Genomic DNA, 20,393 nt, shown 5'->3' with positions numbered 1-20,393 from the left:
CGAATGAGACCATCTCCGGGAATTGGCTCATGGAATGGGGAGATGGTAGAATTGCCGATCCATGCATCGCATTTTTGAGATTTCCTGCCCAAGTTCAGACACATTTGTGGAAAGCTGCTGCTGCCTTGAAGCCTGTCTATCTAATGAATGGCACATTTTCTGGAACTGTTTCCTTGCCTCCTCCTATTATTTCACATTGTTTAAAGAATATAATATAACTACTTGTTTGCCCTTGCCCTATGTGTTTTTGATTGAAAATTTTACATTTGATCAAGGAATTCAATGTATACAGTCAGTTGTATTCTTGCTTGAATTCATCTCTTAAGTTTAAAGATGGTTTTTCATTAATGATTTTGCAACAACGTACTCATGTTTGGTTACCAGTGAATTTGGAAAGAACCTGGTCGCATAATCCTGTAGATACTTTGGTTTTAGAATTTTTTGAAAAGTTCTTAAAGAGAACAAAAAGAATGGTCGGGATTGTTGTGGCTGTAATTCTAGTTTAATAGCAGTAACTACAGTTGCTACTGTGTCTGGCATAGCCTTACATACTTCCTTGCAGACAAAGCATTTTGTTAAACAATGGCATAAAGACTCTCATGATCTATGGCTATCTCAAGTTCAGATTGATTCTAGATTACAAACTCAGATAGATATTTTAAAACAAACTGTAAGTTGGCTTGGCAAAAAGATGTTGACTTTGGAAAGACAAATTTGGCTGAAATGTGATTAGAATTCAACAACCTTTTTGTGTTACAAATTTAAAATATAATGAATCCTTACATGATTGGTCTTTAATTCAACAATACTTGGATGGTAATACCTCCGCTTCTGATATGATTAATAATTTGCAATTTATCCATGAGGTATTTGGGCGACAGTTTGAGAATGAAGATGCCTCCACAATTGCAGAACTGTTTTTTAAAACAACTTGCAGGTCTTGATCCTAAAGAAATTATTCAAAATTTATCCCATACTGAAGGAGGAGTTGGGATCATTTGATAATTATCCTTGTGGCTCTTTGCCTGGGATATTTATGTTATATCCATCCCATTCAAGTCAGTGTTAACTTTATAAAAAGCAATTGTTTTGAAACATCAAAGAAAAAAAGAAGGAAATTGTGGAGATATGCCTGTGTAAGCAGTTACTGTTCCTTCTGAGTCTTTTTTTTTTTTTTTTTTTTTGAGACAGGGTTTCTCTGTGTAGCTTTGTGCCTTTCCTGGACTAGGCCTTGAACTCACAGAGATCTGCCTGGCTCTGCCTCCCGAGTGCTGGGATTAAAGGCGTGCGCCACCCCACGCCGGCTTCCTTCTGAGTCTTAAGGCTATTTGAGGACTGGACTGGGATGAAGACTAGGTTTGCAGGCTAGAGCTAGGAGGAGAAAATGTTCTCTTCCCCTTATCTCAAGTCACAAGTTACAAATACCTAAGTACATGGAAGTGGCTTTCTGCTGCAAGGCATGTTATTTTCAGCCTGTGTTGCTTAAGCTTCCTTTCTAAGTTGAAATTAGTGAAGAGGACAATGAGATAAGCGTCTGTCCAGAATATCACCTCAAGAGACACTTGGAATAGCTGGAACATAGAGGTGAATGCCATGTTAGCCAAGTATTGTTTCAGTAGATTGCTTAAGAACATAATGTAAGATTGAAACATAAGAAAAGGAAATGATTGGTAAGATTCTTTGTATTCACAGTGAACATAAGTCTGATGCTAATAAAGAACAGCATGCAGTTGCATTTGCTGCCTTTGCTCTGCATCCCATGTTTCATGATTCGGCGAGACACATTCCCAGGGACACCAATGCACTAGACATTGACACTATCACTCTTCCTACAAGAAACAGTTCATTTCTTGTAAACCCAGTCACTCTTGAGGTAATTGGAAATACACAGTGCACAGAGTGCACATGTTACAAACCAGCAATTGCAGCGCATTGAATGTAAGAGGAGCTGTTGTTCGTATCAGTTTTGTAAGCAGAGTTGAACTTGGAATGGTCCTAATGTGTAGGAAACACAGTTCTTTTGTTCATTGCATGCTTAAAGTTACTGCTGTATTGGAAACTCTGCAAGGCAGGAGCATGCTTCTTGCTCCAAAAGCAGAGTGTCTTTCTTGGAAGGGAAATCTGGGTTCAATTTTGCTTTGAAAATGGAGTTTATTCCCATGATGTCTCTCTTTCTACAAGGAACAGTTCATTTCTGGTAAACCCATTCACTCTTGGGCTCCCATTGAGATACACAGAGCAAAGAGCCCTCATGTCTGTTCTGCACAAGAGCAGCCCATTAGATGTAAGAGGAGTTCCTGTTCATATCAGTTTACTAAGCAGAGTTAATCTACATATGGCCCAAGTGTGAAGGAAGCACAATTCTTTTCTTCTGAGCAAGTAGACTGTTTCTGCTCTATTGGAAATACTGAATCAGGAGCATGCTTCTTGCTCCAAAGAGGAGTGTGTTTCATGTATGAGTACTCTGGTTTGAATTTCACTTCAAAAATGGAGGTAAATCCCTTCCTGTTAGTCTTCCTACAAGCAACAGTTCATTTCTGGTAAACCCAGTCATTCTTGGGCTCACATGGAGATACACAGTGCACTAAGCTCACACGGTTTTAACATTGGATGTCAGAGGTTCTGCATTTACTATCAGTTGTGTATGCAGAGTTTAATTAGATATGGTCTGTATGTGTAGGAAACACAGTTCTTTTGTTATGAGCACACATTCTTCTCCTACTGCTTTGGAAACTCTGGAAAGCAGGACCATGCTTCTTGCTCCAAAAGCATAGTGTCTTTCTGGTAAGGGAAATCTGGGTACAATTTCCCTTAGAAAACGGAGTTTATTTCCATGCTGTGTGTCTTCCTACAAGCAACAGTTCATTTCTGGTAAACCTAGTCTGTCTTCGGCTCCCATTGCAATACACGGTGCAAAGAGCCCTTGTATTTGTTCTGAGCAATAGCAGACCAATTGATTTAAGGGGAGCTGCTGTTCATATCAGTTTTCTAAGTAGATTTAATCTAGTTATGGCCCTAGTGTGTAGGAAGCACAGTTCTTTTGTTCTGAGCAAGCTCACTGTTTCTGCTCAATTGGAAACACTGAAATCAGGAGCATGCTTCTTGCTCCAAAGCAGAGTGTGTTTCATGTATGGTAACTCCTATTTTAATTTCCCTTCACAAACAGAGTTAAATCCCATGCTGTCAGTCTTCTTACAAGCAACAGTTCATTTCTTGTAAACACAGTCATTCTTGGGCTCATATGGAGATATACAGTGCACTAAGCTCACACGTTTCTTACTAGCAATTGCAGAATATTGGATGTAAGAGGACCTGTGGTTAGTATCAGTTTTGTAAGCAGAGTTTAATTAGATATGGTCTGTATGTATAGGAAACACAGTTTTTTTGGTCTGAGCACACACAATTTTTCGTACTGTTTTGGAAACTCTGGAAAGCAGGAATATACATCTTGTTCCAAAAGCAGAGTGTCTTTCTTGTAAGGGAAATCTGGGCACAATTTTCCTTCAAATACAGAGTTTATTCCCATGCTGTGTGTCTTTCCTACAAGCAACAGTTCTTTTCTGGTGAACATAGTCACTCTAGGGGTCCCATTGAGATACAAGGTGCAAAGAGCCCTCATGTCTGCTCTGAGCCAGTGCAGCCCATTTGATGAAAGCACTGCAGCTGTTCATATCAATTTCCTAAGCAGAGTTAATCTATATTGCCGTGGTGGTGTGGGAAGCAAGTTCTTTGTTCTGAGCAAGCTCACTGTTTCTGCTCAATTGGAAACACTGAAATCAGGAGAATGCTTCTTGCTCCAAAGCATAGTGTCTTTCATGTATGGAAACTCTGGTTTGAATTTCCCTTCAGCAACAGAATTAAATACCTTGCTGTCAGTCTTCCGACGAGCAGAAATTAATTTCTGGTACTCCCTGTCACTCTTGGGCTCAAATGAAATTACACAGTGCACTAAGCTCACACGTTTCTAACCAGCAATTGTAGAGCATTGGATGTAAGAGGAGATGTGGTTTGTATCAGTTTCCTAAGCATAGTTGAATAGACTGGTCCCTACGTGTAGGAAACACCATACTTTTGTACTGAGCACACTCACGTTTACTGCTGTTTGGAAACTCTGGAAAGCAGGAGTGTGCTTCTTGCTCCTAAAGCAGAGTGTCTTTCTGGTAAGGGAAATCTGGGTACAATTTCCCTGTGAAAATGGAGTTTATTCCCGGGCTCTGTGTCTGCCTACAAGCAACAGTTCGTTGCTGGTAAACCCAGTCACACTGGGTCTCCCATTGAGATACAGAGTGCAAAGAGCCCTCGTGTCTGTTCTGAGCAATTGCAGCCCATTTGAAGTAAGTGGAGCAGCTCTTCATATCACTTTTTCATTCCTCTTCCTGGGAATGGGCTGCAATTGCTCAGAACAAAAGACACGTCATCTTTGCACTCTATATCTCCAATGGGAGCCCCAGTGTGACTGGTTTACCAGAACGAACTGTTGCTTGCAGCAGACACACAGCCCGGAATAAACCCGTTTTTGCAGGGAAATTGTACCCAGATTTCCCTTACCAGAAAGACACTCTGCTTTAGGAGCAAGAAGCACACTCCTGCTTTCCAGAGTTTCCAAACAGCAGTAAACGTGAGTGTGCTCAGTACAAAAGTATGGTGTTTCCTACACGTAGGGACCAGTCTATTCAACTATGCTTAGGAAACTTATACAAACCACATCTCCTCTTACATCCAATGCTCTGCAATTGCTGGTTAGAAACGTGTGAGCTTAGTGCACTGTGTTATTTCATTTGAGCCCAAGAGTGACAGAGAGTACCAGAAATTAATTTCTGCTCATAGGAAGACTGACAGCAAGGGATTTAATTCTGTTGCTGAAGGGAAATTCAAACCAGAGTTTCCATACATGAAAGACACTGTGCTTTGGAGTAAGAAGCATGCTCCTGATTTCAGTGTTTCCAATTGAGCAGAAACGGTGAGCGAGCTTGCTCCGAACAAAAGAACTGTGCTTCCTACACACACGGGCCATACCTAGATTAACTCTGCTTAGGAAACTGGTATGAACAGCATCTTCACTTACACCTCAGCCACATTCAGAATAACTCTGCTTATGAAACTGATATGAAAAGGAGCTCCACTAACATCAAATGGGCTGCTATTGCTGAGAACAGACACGAGGGTTCTTTCCACTGTGTATCTCAAAATGAGCTCAAGGGTGACTGGACACACAGCATGGGAATGAACTCTGTTTTCAAAGGGAAACTGAACCCAGTTTCCCTTACCAGAAAGACACTCTGCTTTAGGAGCAAGAAGCATGCTCCTGCTTTCCAGAGTTTCCAACAGATCAGGAAACATGAGCGTGCTCATAAAAACAGCACTGTGTTTCCTATACATACAGACCATATCTAGTTCCACTCTGCTTAGGAAACTGATACTAACCGCAGCTCCTCTTACATCCAATGTTCTACAATTTGCTGGTTAGAAAGGTGTGAGCTTAGTGCACTGTGTATCTCCGTGTGAGCTCCAAGAGTGATTGGGTTTACAAAAAAGGAACTGTTGCTTGTAGGAAGACTGACAGCACAGGATTGAACTCTGTTTCTGAAGGGAAATTAAAATAGGAGTTACCATACATGAAACACACTCTGCTTTGGAGCAAGAAGCATGCTCCTGATTTCAGTGTTTCCAATAGAGCAGAAACAGTGAGCTTGCTCAGAACAAAAGAACTGTGCATCCTACACACTAGGGCCATAACTAGATTAAATCTACTTAGAAAACTGATATGAACAGCAGCTCCCCTTAAATCAATTGGTCTGCTATTGCTCAGAACAAATACAAGGGCTCTTTGCACCGTGTTATTGCCAATTGGGAGCGAACGACAGACTAGGTTTACCAGAAATGAACTGTTGCTTGTAGGAAAGACACAGAGCATGGAAACAAACTCCGTTTTCGAAGGGAAATTGTACCCCAAGATTTCCCTTACCCAGAAAGAAACTGCTTTTGGGAGCAAGAAGCATGCTCCTGCTTTCCAGAGTTTCCAAATACATTAGGAGATGTGTGTGCTCAGAACAAAAGAACTGTGATTCCTACATGTACAGACCATATCTAATTAACTCTGCTTACAAAACTGATAGTAAATGCAGAACCTCTGACATCCAATGTTAAACCGTGTGGAGCTTAGTGCACTGTATATCTCCATATGAGCCCAAGAATGACTGGGTTTACCCAGAAATGAATTGTTGCTTGTAGGAAGACTAACAGGAAGGGATTTACCTCCATTTTTGAAGTGAAATTCAAACCAGAGTACTCATACATGAAACACACTCCTCTTTGGAGCAAGAAGCATGCTCCTGATTCAGTATTTCCAATCCGAGCAGAAAACAGTCTACTTGCTCAGAAGAAAAGAATCTGTGCTTCCTTCACACTTGGGCCATATGTAGATTAACTCTGCTTAGTAAACTGATATGAACAGGACTCCTCTTACATCTAATGGGCTGCTCTTGTGCAGAACAGACATGAGGGCTCTTTGCTCTGTGTATCTCAATGGGAGCCCAAGAGTGAATGGGTTTACCAGAAATGAACTGTTCCTTGTAGAAAAGAGAGACATCATGGGAATAACTCCATTTTCAAAGCAAAATTGAACCCAGATTTCCCTTCCAAGAAAGACACTCTGCTTTTGGAGCAAGAAGCATGCTCCTGCCTTGCAGAGTTTCCAATACAGCAGTAACTTTAAGCATGCAATGAACAAAAGAACTGTGTTTCCTACACATTAGGACCATTCCAAGTTCAACTCTGCTTACAAAACTGATACGAACAACAGCTCCTCTTACATTCAATGCGCTGCAATTGCTGGTTTGTAACATGTGCACTCTGTGCACTGTGTATTTCCAATTACCTCAAGAGTGACTGGGTTTACAAGAAATGAACTGTTTCTTGTAGGAAGAGTGATAGTGTCAATGTCTAGTGCATTGGTGTCCCTGGGAATGTGTCTCGCCGAATCATGAAACATGGGATGCAGAGCAAAGGCAGCAAATGCAACTGCATGCTGTTCTTTATTAGCATCAGACTTATGTTCACTGTGAATACAAAGAATCTTACCAATCATTTCCTTTTCTTATGTTTCAATCTTACATTATGTTCTTAAGCAATCTACTGAAACAATACTTGGCATAACATGGCATTCACCCTATGTTCCAGCTATTCCAAGTGTCTCTTGAGGTGATATTCTGGACAGACGCTTATCTCATTGTCCTCTTCACTAATTTCAACTTAGAAAGGAAGCTTAAGCAACACAGGCTGAAAATAACATGCCTTGCAGCAGAAAGCCACTTCCATGTACTTAGGTATTTGTAACTTGTGACTTGAGATAAGGGGAAGAGAACATTTTCTCCTCCTAGCTCTAGCCTGCCAAACCTAGTCTTCATCCCAGTCACAGTCCTCAAATAGCCTTAAGACTCAGAAGGAAGCCGGGCGGTGGTGGCGCACGCCTTTAATCCCAGCACTCGGGAGGCAGAGCCAGGCAGATCTCTGTGAGTTCAAGGCCTAGTCCCAGGAAAGGCACAAAGCTACACAGAGAAACCCTGTCTCAAAAAAAAAAAAAAAAAAAAAAAGACTCAGAAGGAACAGTAACTGCTTACACAGGCATATCTCCACAATTTCCTTCTTTTTTCTTTTGATGTTTCAAAACAATTGCTTTTTATAAAGTTAACACTGACTTGAATGGGATGGATATAACATAAATATCCCAGGCAAAGAGCCACAAGGATAATTATCAAATGATCCCAACTCCTCCTTCAGTATGGGATAAATTTTGAATAATTTCTTTAGGATCAAGACCTGCAAGTTGTTTTAAAAACAGTTCTGCAATTGTGGAGGCATCTTCATTCTCAAACTGTCGCCCAAATACCTCATGGATAAATTGCAAATTATTAATCATATCAGAAGCGGAGGTATTACCATCCAAGTATTGTTGAATTAAAGACCAATCATGTAAGGATTCATTATATTTTAAATTTGTAACACAAAAGGTTGTTGAATTCTAATCACATTTCAGCCAAATTTGTCTTTCCAAAGTCAACATCTTTTTGCCAAGCCAACTTACAGTTTGTTTTAAAATATCTATCTGAGTTTGTAATCTAGAATCAATCTGAACTTGAGATAGCCATAGATCATGAGAGTCTTTATGCCATTGTTTAACAAAATGCTTTGTCTGCAAGGAAGTATGTAAGGCTATGCCAGACACAGTAGCAACTGTAGTTACTGCTATTAAACTAAGAATTACAGCCACAACAATCCCGACCATTCTTTTTGTTCTCTTTAAGAACTTTTCAAAAAATTCTAAAACCAAAGTATCTACAGGATTATGCGACCAGGTTCTTTCCAAATTCACTGGTAACCAAACATGAGTACGTTGTTGCAAAATCATTAATGAAAAACCATCTTTAAACTTAAGAGATGAATTCAAGCAAGAATACAACTGACTGTATACATTGAATTCCTTGATCAAATGTAAAATTTTCAATCAAAAACACATAGGGCAAGGGCAAACAAGTAGTTATATTATATTCTTTAAACAATGTGAAATAATAGGAGGAGGCAGAGGAAACAGTTCCAGAAAATGTGCCATTCATTAGATAGACAGGCTTCAAGGCAGCAGCAGCTTTCCACAAATGTGTCTGAACTTGGGCAGGAAATCTCAAAAATGCGATGCATGGATCGGCAATTCTACCATCTCCCCATTCCATGAGCCAATTCCCGGAGATGGTCTCATTCCATTGGGATCCTAATTGTAAAAGAGACATCACATTGAGTATTATTCCATTCAGAACAATTTTGCAAAAACTGACCATATGGTCCCCACATAATCACGTCCTGATATAATTTTCCAAATTTCCCTCGGCATTCTTGCCAAAACAAAAGGTTGATATTTCAAACCAATAAAGGTAAAATCAGGACACTCGGGAAATGGCAAAGGATCTTCAAAGGTGCCATTGGTCCAGGTCATATGAATAGACCATGCGGATAATCATTGCAAACACATACGGGATCCATTGCTCATGTTTCCTGGCAAAAGCCAATATTGCCAATCCATCTGAAGACAAGGAAACTCCCCTAAGTAAATAGGTTTCAAGGATCCAGCATCAGTAAAATTAAAAAGACTGCCATCATCCTTATTCAGGTAAGTCAAATTATTCCAAGGAGGAGATAATACAGAAGGAGTAGTATATAAAGTTATATCCAAACTGTCCCACATAGCAGGCTCCATCAAAGGTGGATTAGGAATATAAGCCCAATAGCTTACATTAGCTCCTTTAGCAGAGTAAGTAACTGTAAGCAAAGCACACATAGCCAAGAATAAATTCTCAGCAGTTAAGGCTTTGCCTGTTCTCTGCAAGATGTTTTGACCTTCCCCACTAAGCTTTTTAATTTGCCCCCATGTAGGCAAAGGAGTAAGAGCCAGCTGTCAATGTCTGCGACGGCCTCCAAGCGACAGATGAGCCATGGCAGCAACAGGAATATCCTCTGATTAGCTGGATGACGGCGAGGTAGATGGGGGCCGTTCGCAATGGAGCGCACCTGGATCCATCGGGCTGGTAACCAGTGTGTGGTGACTCTATCCTCTGTGGAAACATAACCATATCCCTTCCCTCTATTAAGCAGCAAACCAGGCTGCCATTCTACATCAGCAGCAATTTTTATCCAAACTGGCTGTTGTAACATCATACCAGCAGGATCTTGTTGAAAATGTTTTTCAGCTCTAGTTAAAATATCTCTTTGTTATAGATTAAGAAAATTTAAGATGAACAATGCTTGAGATAAAATAGATCTTGCATTTTGTTTTGCAAAATATAAAATATCCATTCCAGGATCACTCCTTTTTAATTTTTTAATTTGTAATTTTAAAGTTCCATGTGTCCTTTTAATCATAGCTTGTCCCTGAGGATTATATTCAATACCTCGGACATGTTTAATATCATAATAATCACAAAATTGTTTAAACTTATGACTGGCATAAGCTGGTCCATTATCTGTTTTAATTATAGCAGGTACACCAAGAACAGAAAAAGTCTGTAATAAATGTTGAATGACATAATTAGCTGTCTCTCCAGACTGAGCAGTAGCCCAAATAAATTTAGAATATGTATCCACAATTACATGCACAAAGGAAAGTCTGCCAAACATGGAAATATGCATGACATCCATCTGCCATAATTCACAGGGATTGACACCTGTAGAAATGATTCGAAGATGTAATGGTCTACATATGGGCATTGTTTGATTATTTGTTTAGCTTGCTTATAAGGTATTTTATATTTTAAATGTAAGTGACCAGCATTAGTATGCAGCTGAGCATGATCTTCTTCATCATTCACAAAAGAAACCAACTGATCCACTGCATGATTACCAAATTCAGTGGACCAGGAAGACGAGTATGAGAGCGCATATGTGTAATATATATTTTTGAATTTCTTTGCTGCAATAATTGTTGTAAAGTATCAAATAAATGTTGTAAAGAACTTTTAGGAGAATAAGTAACAGAATTTAATATATTCTGTACAACTCCTACAGCATAAGCACAATCAGCAATAATATTTACATCAACTGTAAAATCAATCAATATTTGTATGATTGCAAACAATTGATTCTGTTGTACAGAACCAAAATTAGTAGGTTGAACCCAATAATGACTTTCTGTCCAATAAGCACTTTTAGTCTTAGAACCATCTGTAAATACAGTAATAGCCTTTGTTAATGGTACTTCACTTATTATATAATTAATAATAAATTCTTGCTTTCTAAAACAATCCCGTAATTTACCTTGTGGGAAATGATAATTAATACTTCCAACAAAATTAGCCAGGGAAATTTGTAACATCTCTGAATTAGATAACAGAAAAGACACTTGATCTTTAGCTAAAGGAAAAATTATCTCATGAACATCATATCCAGACAATGTAAAACAACGTTGTCTCCCTTGTTCAATAATAGTTAATAATTTTAAAAAATGCCACTTGATGATCATAAGGCATAATATTTTTGGAAAATCTATGTTTAGTATAAATCCATTCTAAAGGTTTTTCATCCTATCCTAGCATACCCGTGGGATATTGCCATGTTTGTAAAATATACAATGTAATTGGTTTAGAAACATCAATCCTATTTCAAAAAGAATTTTTAATTTGTTCTTCCACAAATTGAAGTTCTAGTTCTGCCTCTGGAGTCAATTCTCTTGAACTATTCAAATCAGAATACCCTTGTAAAATTCCAAATAAATTATGTAATTTGTAAGTTTGTATCCCTAAGGCTGATCTTAACCAATTTATATCACCCATAATTTTTGAAAATCATTTAAAGTTTGTAATTTATCTCTCCTTAATGACATTTTTGTGGGCAAATAGTAGTTCTATTCACAACATATCCTAAATAATTTACCATACTATCATTTTGAATTTTTTCAGGAGTGATTACTAAGCCATAAGGCTTAAAATATTGAGGCAATTGTTGTGAAATTAATTCCAATTCATTAATATCTGAACTAGAAAATAAAATATCATCCATATAATGAGAAATATATACATTAGGCCATCTTTGTCGAATAGGTTTTAAAGCTGAATCAACATATAATTGACACATAGTAGGAGAATTCATCATGCCTTGAGGTAAAACTTCCCATTGAAATCTTTGATGAGGCCCTATATGATTAATTTGAGGCAAAGAAAAGGCAAATCTTTTTTTATCTTCTTTATGAAGAGGAGGAATTGTAAAAAAGCAATCTAGTAAATCAGTAACAATAACAGCTCAGTTCTTAGGTAGCATAACAGGGGAAGGAATTCCAGGTTGAAGAGTTCCCATAGGATACATGGAAGCATTTACTCCTCTTAAATCAGTTAGAAGACACCATTTACCTGAACTTTTCTTAATTACAAATATAGGCAAATTCCAAGGGGAAGTAGAAAACTCAATATTATTTTTCTGTAATTGTTCCTTAACCAATTGATGTGCTGCTTCCAATTTTTTTTTTTTGGAAAGTGACCATTGTTCTATCCATAAAGGATCATTATCCTTCCATAAAATCTTTAATGGTTGCATCTACAATATAGAATTTAAAAACAAATATGGGCCCCCCATTGCTCCAACTCCAGTCTCTCTCAGTTGTTCATGAATTTCATCGGGGGTATTGACTTGGGCTGCCATGTCTGCATAAGCTCCAGTCCCTGATAACATAGCATAGGTTATAGCTTGCAGCTGCAGATTGTTACTTTGTGCATTCTGTCGGGCCTTTTCAGCACAAAGATCAAGAAACCACATGTGCCATTGCAAATATTCAGGTTCTCGTAATAGAGCTCGACATAAAACTCTCCAGTCTTCTGGAGCAAAATTATTATGATGTTGAGCAAGAGTATTTAAAGTCTCTTTAACATAATGAGATTGAGGTCTATACATATTCACTGCCTTTTTCAGCCTACCAATATCATCAACATTTATTCCTTCATATCTTGGTGACTGTGCAACCCCCTGTACTGGAGGCGGCCTAATAACAGGAAAAGCAAAAGTAGAATATAAATCTTCATCAGGTTCATCATCACTAACGCCTTCTGATCCAGACAGTTCCGCAATCAAGGTGGAAAATAAGGCATCAGCTTACAGCGGGGCCGAAGGGGTTAATTGCTTTATAGGCCTTTCATTAAATTTTCTTTCCAATTTAGACAATTTTCCCATAATTAAATTAAGTTGCTCCATCACCTCAAGTTGCCAATCGCTGTTAGCAGCTTTTACTTAGGTTTTCGACCGATCTTTTACAACTGTGTCGTTAACTTCCTTTTTCTTTTTGGACAAAGTAAATTCCTCAGTATCTTCAACAACAGCCTCTTTAATATCAGCATCAAGCTGTAAATCCTTAATTGACGGTGCAACCTCTTTCTGTAAATTACTAATTATTCTTTCTTGTTCATCGCTTTGAACATAGTAAAAAGAATAGACCAAATAGACCAGAAACGAATAGGAATTTTCCCTCCTTGCTGCATAGCTCTGTCCACGTTATGCCTAACTCTTCTCCAGTTGTCTATATCCATGGAGCCCTCATCAGGGAACCAAGGATTCTATTCCCGGACAACTCTCATACACATTTCTATATCATTTGTAGATATACTTACTCCATATACAGCCAGAGAATGCTTCAGAATCTGTAAATAAGGAGTAGATTTAGCTTGTCCCATAACCCTGTAATAGGAACTTATCTTACTCACCATTCCTGACAATCCTTCAGGGTCACTGCTCAGGCGCCAGGGTATCACAAAAATCAGGACGAAAGGGTATCACAGAAATCAGGACACAGGGGATGCAGAGCAAAGGCAGAAAATACAACTGCATGCTGTACTTTATGAGCATCAGACTTATATTCACTGTGAATACAAAAATTCTTACCAATCACTTCCTTTTCTTATATTTCAATCTTACATTATGTTCTTGAGCAGTCTACTGAAACAATACTTGGCATAACATAGCACTCACCCTATGTTCCAGCTATTCTAAGTGTCTCATGAGGTGATATTCTGGACAGACGCTATCTCATTGTCCTCAGCACTAATTTCAACTTATAAAGGAAGCTTAAGCAACACAGGCTGAAAATAACATGCCTGGCAGCAGAAAGCCACTTCCATGTACTTAGGCATTTGTAACTTGTGACTTGAGATAAGGGGAAGAGAACATTTTCTCCTCCTAGCTCTAGCCTGCCAAACCTAGCCTTCATCCCAGTCACAGTCCTCAAATAGCCTTGAGACTCAGAAGGAACAGTAACTGTTTACACATGAATATCTCCACATGATAGTACGGGATTTACCTCTGTTTTTGAAGGGAAATTCAAACCACAGTTCCCATACATGAAACACACACTGCTTTGCAGCAAGAAGCATGCTCCTGCTTTCAGTATTTCCAATGCAGCAGAAACATTCTGCTTGCTCAGAACAAAAGAACACTGCTTCCTACACACACGGGCCATATCTAGATTCACTCTGCTTAGTAAACTGATATGAAGAGGGACTCCGATTACATCTAATGGGCTGCTCTTGTGCAGAACAGGGCTCTATGCACTGTGTATCACAATGGGAGCCCAAGAGTGACTGGTTTAACCAGAAATTAACTGTTTCTTGTAGGAAGAGAGACAGCATGGGAATAAACTCCATTTTTGAAGGGAAATTGAACCCAGATTTCCCTTAAAAGAAAGACACTCTGCTTTTGGAGCAAGAAGCACGCTCCTGCTTTCCAGAGTTTCCAATACAGCAGGAACTGTGAGCATGCAATGAACAAAAGAACTGTGTTTCCTACACATAAGGACCACATCTGCTTTCAGTGTTTCCAACAGAGCAGAAACAGTGAGCTTGCTCAGAATAAAAGAACTGTGCTTCCTTCACACATGGGCCATATCTAGATTAACTCTCCTTAGGAAACCGATATGAACAGCAGCCCCTTTTACATCTATTGGGCTGCAATTGCTGGGAAGAATCGCATGAGCTCTGCACACTGTGTATCTCCATGTGAGCCCAAGAGTGATTGGGTTTACCAGAAATGAACTGTTGCTTTTCAGAAGACTGATAGCACGGGATTTACCATTTTGTTTGAAGGGAAATTCAAAGCAGAGTTCCCATACATGAAACACACTCTGCTTTCGAGTAAGAAGCATGCTCCTGCTTTCAGTGTTTCCAGCAGAGCAGAAACTGTGAGCTTGCTCAGAACAAAGAACTGTGCATCCTACACACTCGGGCCATATCTAGATTAACTCAGCTTAGTAAACTGATACAAACAGCAGCTCCTCTTACATCAAATGGCCTGCTCTTTCTCTGAACAGACACCAGTGCTCTTATCACTGGGTATCTCAATGGGAGCCCAAGAGTGACTCGGTTTACCAGAAATGTACTGTTGCTTGTAGGAAGACAGCATAAGAATAAAATCCGTTTTGAAAGGAAATTGTACCCAGATATCCCTTACAAGAAAGACACTCTGCTTTTTAGGGGAACATGAGATCCCAGCTGGATCAAGAACAAAAAGGGAGATCAAGGAATAACAGACCATGATAAATGATGACCACATGAGAGCAGGAATAGGCAGAGTGCTGGAGAGCTCCCCAGAAATCCACAATGATACATCCTCTATAGACTGTTGGCAATGGTCGAGAGAAAGCCTGATCTGACCTAGTCTGATGATCAGATGGCCAAACACCCTAACAGTCATGCTGGAACTCTCATCCAATAACTGATGGAAGTGGATGCAGAGATCCTCGGCCAGACCCCAGGCGGAGCTCCAGGAGTCGAATTGTCAGAAAGAGGAGGGACTGTAAGAATGTGAATTGTTGAGACCAAGATTGGAAAAGCACAGGGACAAATAGCCAAATGAATGGAAGCACATGAATTATGAACCAAAGGCTGTGGAGCCCCCAGCTGGATCAGGCCCTCTGGATAAGTGAGACAACTGAATAGATTGAACTGTTTGGGAGGCACCCAGGCTGTGGGACCGGGACCTGTCCTTAGTACATGAGCTGGCTGTTTGGAACCTTGGGCTTACACAAGGACACTTTGCTCAGCCTGGAAGGAGGGGACTGGACCTGCCTGTACTGAATCCACCAGGTTTAAATGAATCCCCAGGGGAGTCTTGGCCCTGGAGGAGATGGGAATGGAGGGGGGTCTGGGGGGAAGGTAAAGGTGGGAGCAGGAGGGGGGAGGACAGGAGAACCCATGGCTGATGTGTAAAATTAAAACACAAAATAAATAATAAATAAAATCTCAGAAATATATTTTGAAAAATGTAAATAGGTATAATGGCCATGTGCTCCAGAGTCTAGGGATTTGTGTTAGAGCACGTGAAAGATTTCTCAAACCTCTATCTCTGGGTGTATATCTAAAACATGAAAAATAGCAGTCCCGTTAGACATGGCCAAATTTTACCTATATATATTTTAATTGAACTACTGTAACTACAGCAATTTGGTTTCATGGCAATGTCAGTCCTTTATCCAGATTCTTGATTGCTCTTGTCTGTGGAGCCCAAGAAATGGCCAATTAGGACATAATGGAACATCTATAATTGATTACCTAGTTTCACATTGCTATTCTCAAGTACTCTTGAAGTAGGAAATCTGTCAACCCCCAACCTGCCTCTCCTTTTCTGCAGTGTTTCTCCACCAGATTCAAAGTTGATCAATGAACTCAATTCTTGCACAGGTCCCTCTTCATTTATACCTCTCCACTAAAAGCAAGAGAAATTGGGGGTCACTTATTAACTGGTTCATTTTTTTCTTCTTACTAAGTAGTCAAGTCCCAGAATAGAAGGAATTGGAGGACTTTTTTTCCCAGCACTGGGCAGCAGAAGCAGGATTCAATGCAATTCTCAATACATAGAATGTAATTGAAAGGAGACATCTCAATTACATAGAATGTAATTAAAGGAGACATTGCTCTACACAGAAATCAATAATATCACTTGAGAGGAAAGGAATAAAACTACTGATTACTTAGAGACATTGGAGAACAGAAACTGATAGAGATAAGAACAGTAATACACTAAATATGATATCAATAGGCAATCTTTACAATGATAGAAATAATGTATTGTTGAGATAAAAAACTTAGCGATATTGATTTTGAAAAAGAATAGGCCTTTCCCTAGTGGAGGGATGTCATTAATATGAGATAGATTGGTCTTGCTCATTTGCATATGTTAGCTGCTGAGATCTATAATTGGCACATTGAGTTATATTCATTGACCTGTTTCTCAAACCTCTGAGCTGACATAACTGTGTCAAGCAGGATTTGACATATCTGCATAGGATAATTGCCTACTTGCAAGATAATTTTCCGAAACTCTACACTCACACAATCTGGCCTGTGATCATTCATGTGACATAAATTAAAACATGATGAGAAATTATAAAACAACTCTTGCTACCATAATCAAGTCTTTTTTTTATAATAGTGACTCCAGCAGTCTATATGGCTCCCCTTTAGTGAGCACAATAAACTATTTCTGCTATTTGATCTGGAGTCAGAAGCAGTGCTCCACATACAAAACCTTTTCTGGTGACTGCATTGGATAGTCAACTACATGGCTCAAATGGATAATTTTAAAACTCTGAGGTGGTACAGTCATTAAATTTAAGAATTTTGAAGGTGGAGTATAGAGAATAATGAGATCACTGGCCTGAAGAGCAAGAGAATGGAATCAAGGACACCTGAGACAACATAAAAGAGCTTGTCTCCAAAACATTTTTCTAACAGGATGGAAATTCTGCTGTCCTAGAATTAATATTGACTTCCCAGAGAGAAATCACACTTAGGATATTAATAAAGAAAAAAATACCTTCAATGATAGTATGCATCCATCTCTGGCAAATGCTTAAATAGGAGACAGCCTTGACACATTTTGCATTCACCATGTGCATTCATCCTTGTGTCTTTTAGTTTCAAGCTCCAGGTTGCACTTTGAACAATGTAAATAGAGACAGGCAACTTGCAGATCTAGTCATTTGGGCAGATGGGTGAGTTAGATAGCAAAAATATTCCCAGAATTGTTTCTTCAACATACCAGACACCAGAGACAGCAGGTCATTCTTTAGTGCTGGGTTAAAGCTGACAGGGAATGAGAATGACGGGAAAAGTGGAAGGTAGTAAAGATAAGAGCTGGGTTGGGGAGTTCTTGCGCAAGCTATATTGTATGTCAGGTAAGTTTCTTAAGGAAAAGAGCATCTTGCGTACTACTACTATGGGGGAAATGGAAGGGAATGGATGACTTCTATAAAGTCAGCAGAAACTATCATACAATGGGACAGACTCGGGAGGAGGCTAATCAAACAGTGCCAAAAAAGGGGGAAAACAGGACATCTCAAGAACATTACTGAGTAAGCCCACCAGTGGTTTTGGGACTGATAACCACAGCTCCATGTGGGATCTGAAGCCACCCCACCATAAAAGGTCTGGTTCCAGAACATTAGCAGTTCACCCAAATATATTTCTGATATGAAGGAAGGAGCTCTGTTTTACTGTCAATACATCAGGCCCTTAGCGTAAGCTCCCAAGGCCTACGCCCCATGTTATTACTATCTCTACCAAGAATATTCCTCCTCCTTAATGCAGGGCCTAAAGGAACCCTTGCTTGATCAGGCCAGTCCTTAACACAACAGCATTTTTCTTTTCAAATAAATGTCACATTGTGCATCTGGCAGAACTATGCTTTTCTCAAGAAAACTGGGACATTATGGCACACCAGGCCTTAACAATGGTTTTGAGGTGGAGCATACCAGCCGTTGTCTTCCTCCTCCCCACACTCCAGACAGCAGGATGACTAGGTCGTCCGCCCCCGAGCCGAGACTTGTCTCTTATTTAGTTCTCGGGAACTCCTGGACAACATGAGTGATGTAGAGGACAACTTCGAGGACAGAGAGACTCGCTCTCAGTCAAAATCTCCAACGGGAACTCCTGCTCGCGTAAAATCAGAGAGCAGGTCAGGATCTCGTAGTCCTTCAAGAGTTTCCAAACATTCTGAATCCCATTCTCGTTCAAGATCAAAATCCAGGTCAAGGTCAAGGAGGCATTCTCCTAGACGCTACACTCGGTCCCGGTCCCACTCTCATAGAAGACGATCTCGAAGTAGATCCTATACGCCAGAGTATCGTCGACGAAGAAGCCCGAGTCACTCTCCAATGTCTAATCGCAGAAGACATACAGGCAGCAGGGCAAATCCAGTTTCCAACACTTGCTTGGGTGTCTTTGGCCTCAGTTTGTACACAACAGAGAGAGATCTTCGTGAAGTATTCTCTCGATATGGATGGACCATTGAGTGGTGTCAATGTAGTTTATGATCAGCGAACTGGAAGGTCACGTGGATTTGCTTTGTGTATTTTGAGAGGATAGATGACTCTAAGGAGGCTATGGAAAAGGCAAATGGGATGGAGTTGGATGGTAGAATTCATGTGGATTATTCTATCACCAAGAGAGCACACACGCCTACACCAGGCATTTACATGGGCAGACTGACTCATAGTGGTGGTGGAGGAGGAGGAGGAGGTAGCGGTAGAGGTGAAGGCACGGTGGTAGATGGCGGGATTCTTACTACGATAGAGGCTATGATCAAGGCTATGACAGATATGAAGATTATGATTACCGGTACAGAAGAAGGTCACCTTCTCCTTATTACAGTCGATACAGGTCACGGTCAAGATCTCATTCCTATAGCCAAGACGCTATTAATAATGAAGTGGTTGTGGCCAAGGACTCCCCCTTCCCCTTTTGATTCTGGATTTTCAAGCTTCTAATGCTTTTTAGTCCTCAAAACAAAAACCTGATTTATTTCATCTATAGTGTGGCCAGTTGTGTTGCTGTTTCCACCTTTGTTAGACTCTTAAAGGTGTAATTGTCATTTAAGTCCTTGAACATCTGAGTAAAAAGGAGCCCAGTGTTAGACTTTGTGGTTCTTCTCTGCCTTTACTACAAGGAAAGAAATGATCTTTTGAAAGCTTTTGTGATGGATATTGTAGTAGATGTCCTTTTATTAGAAATCTGCAGTTACAACAAACTGCTTTTTATCCTTCTTTGGGGAAAGATACATAACACTTTAAGTAGATCAGTCATGTCAAGTGTGTCTGGAGTGGCACGGGACAGCTGATTAGTTGAGTGTAGAAAGTTTGAAGCTGTAGGAGAAAAATATGAAGAATGTAACTTTGAACCTAAAAAATTGTCACCTTTTAGGAATTAAAAGCTTGTAGATTCCTATAAAACTTGTTATATTTGAAGTTACATGTTAAACCTTATAAACTTAAAGTGTGATTTTTATATTAAATTGACAGAAACTTAAGTATTCCCTTAATCACTGAAGGAAAACCTTTATTTATTACCTAGAACAATTGTATAACTTGCTTTTAGAAATTTTAGTATTGGTTGGTTATTGGTTTCGTGGGTTATTGTATAGGATAGGATCCTAAAATTCATGTGGGGAAGAGTAATTTCAAATAAAAGTTAATTTGAAAATGGAAAAAAAAGAATGGTTTTGACCCTATAATGCCACAATAAGCAGCTTGTTAAAATTCTTTGATATGTTTAGGCCTAGTAGCTTGTTATATATCTATAGCGGCTCCTTTGTGATGTTTTGGAGCCAAATGTCTGGACAATCCTTATGAACATAAGTATATCCTACCCTTCTAAACTCTAACAGACCTTGTTAGCAAGTACTTATCGTTGGAGTATATAAGAGGAAGTTCTCCCTCCTCTAAATTCTATTTTGTGAGAATTACTATCTCCTAAGCATTAGTAAATCCTTTAAATCACCAATTCTATTTATCTACATTATACCTTAGTGGGGAGTGCTACCCAATGCATGAGATGCCTTTTACAACCCCCCCCCAAATGAACTATAAATGGATCTTACAC

At 39.5% G+C, this 20,393-nt stretch overlaps 1 pseudogene; it reads left to right on the top strand.

The window, feature by feature from the left end:
* The first annotated feature begins 18,376 nt into the window (after positions 1-18,376).
* LOC118590377 lies at positions 18,377-19,260 on the top strand (annotated as a pseudogene).
* The last annotated feature ends 1,133 nt before the right edge of the window (positions 19,261-20,393 follow it).

This window comes from Onychomys torridus, chromosome 8 (assembly GCF_903995425.1).
Source record: "Onychomys torridus chromosome 8, mOncTor1.1, whole genome shotgun sequence".
Lineage (NCBI taxonomy): Eukaryota > Metazoa > Chordata > Mammalia > Rodentia > Cricetidae > Onychomys > Onychomys torridus.
Note: the sequence above shows the minus strand (reverse complement) of the source record. Positions and strands in the feature narration are given on the sequence as shown.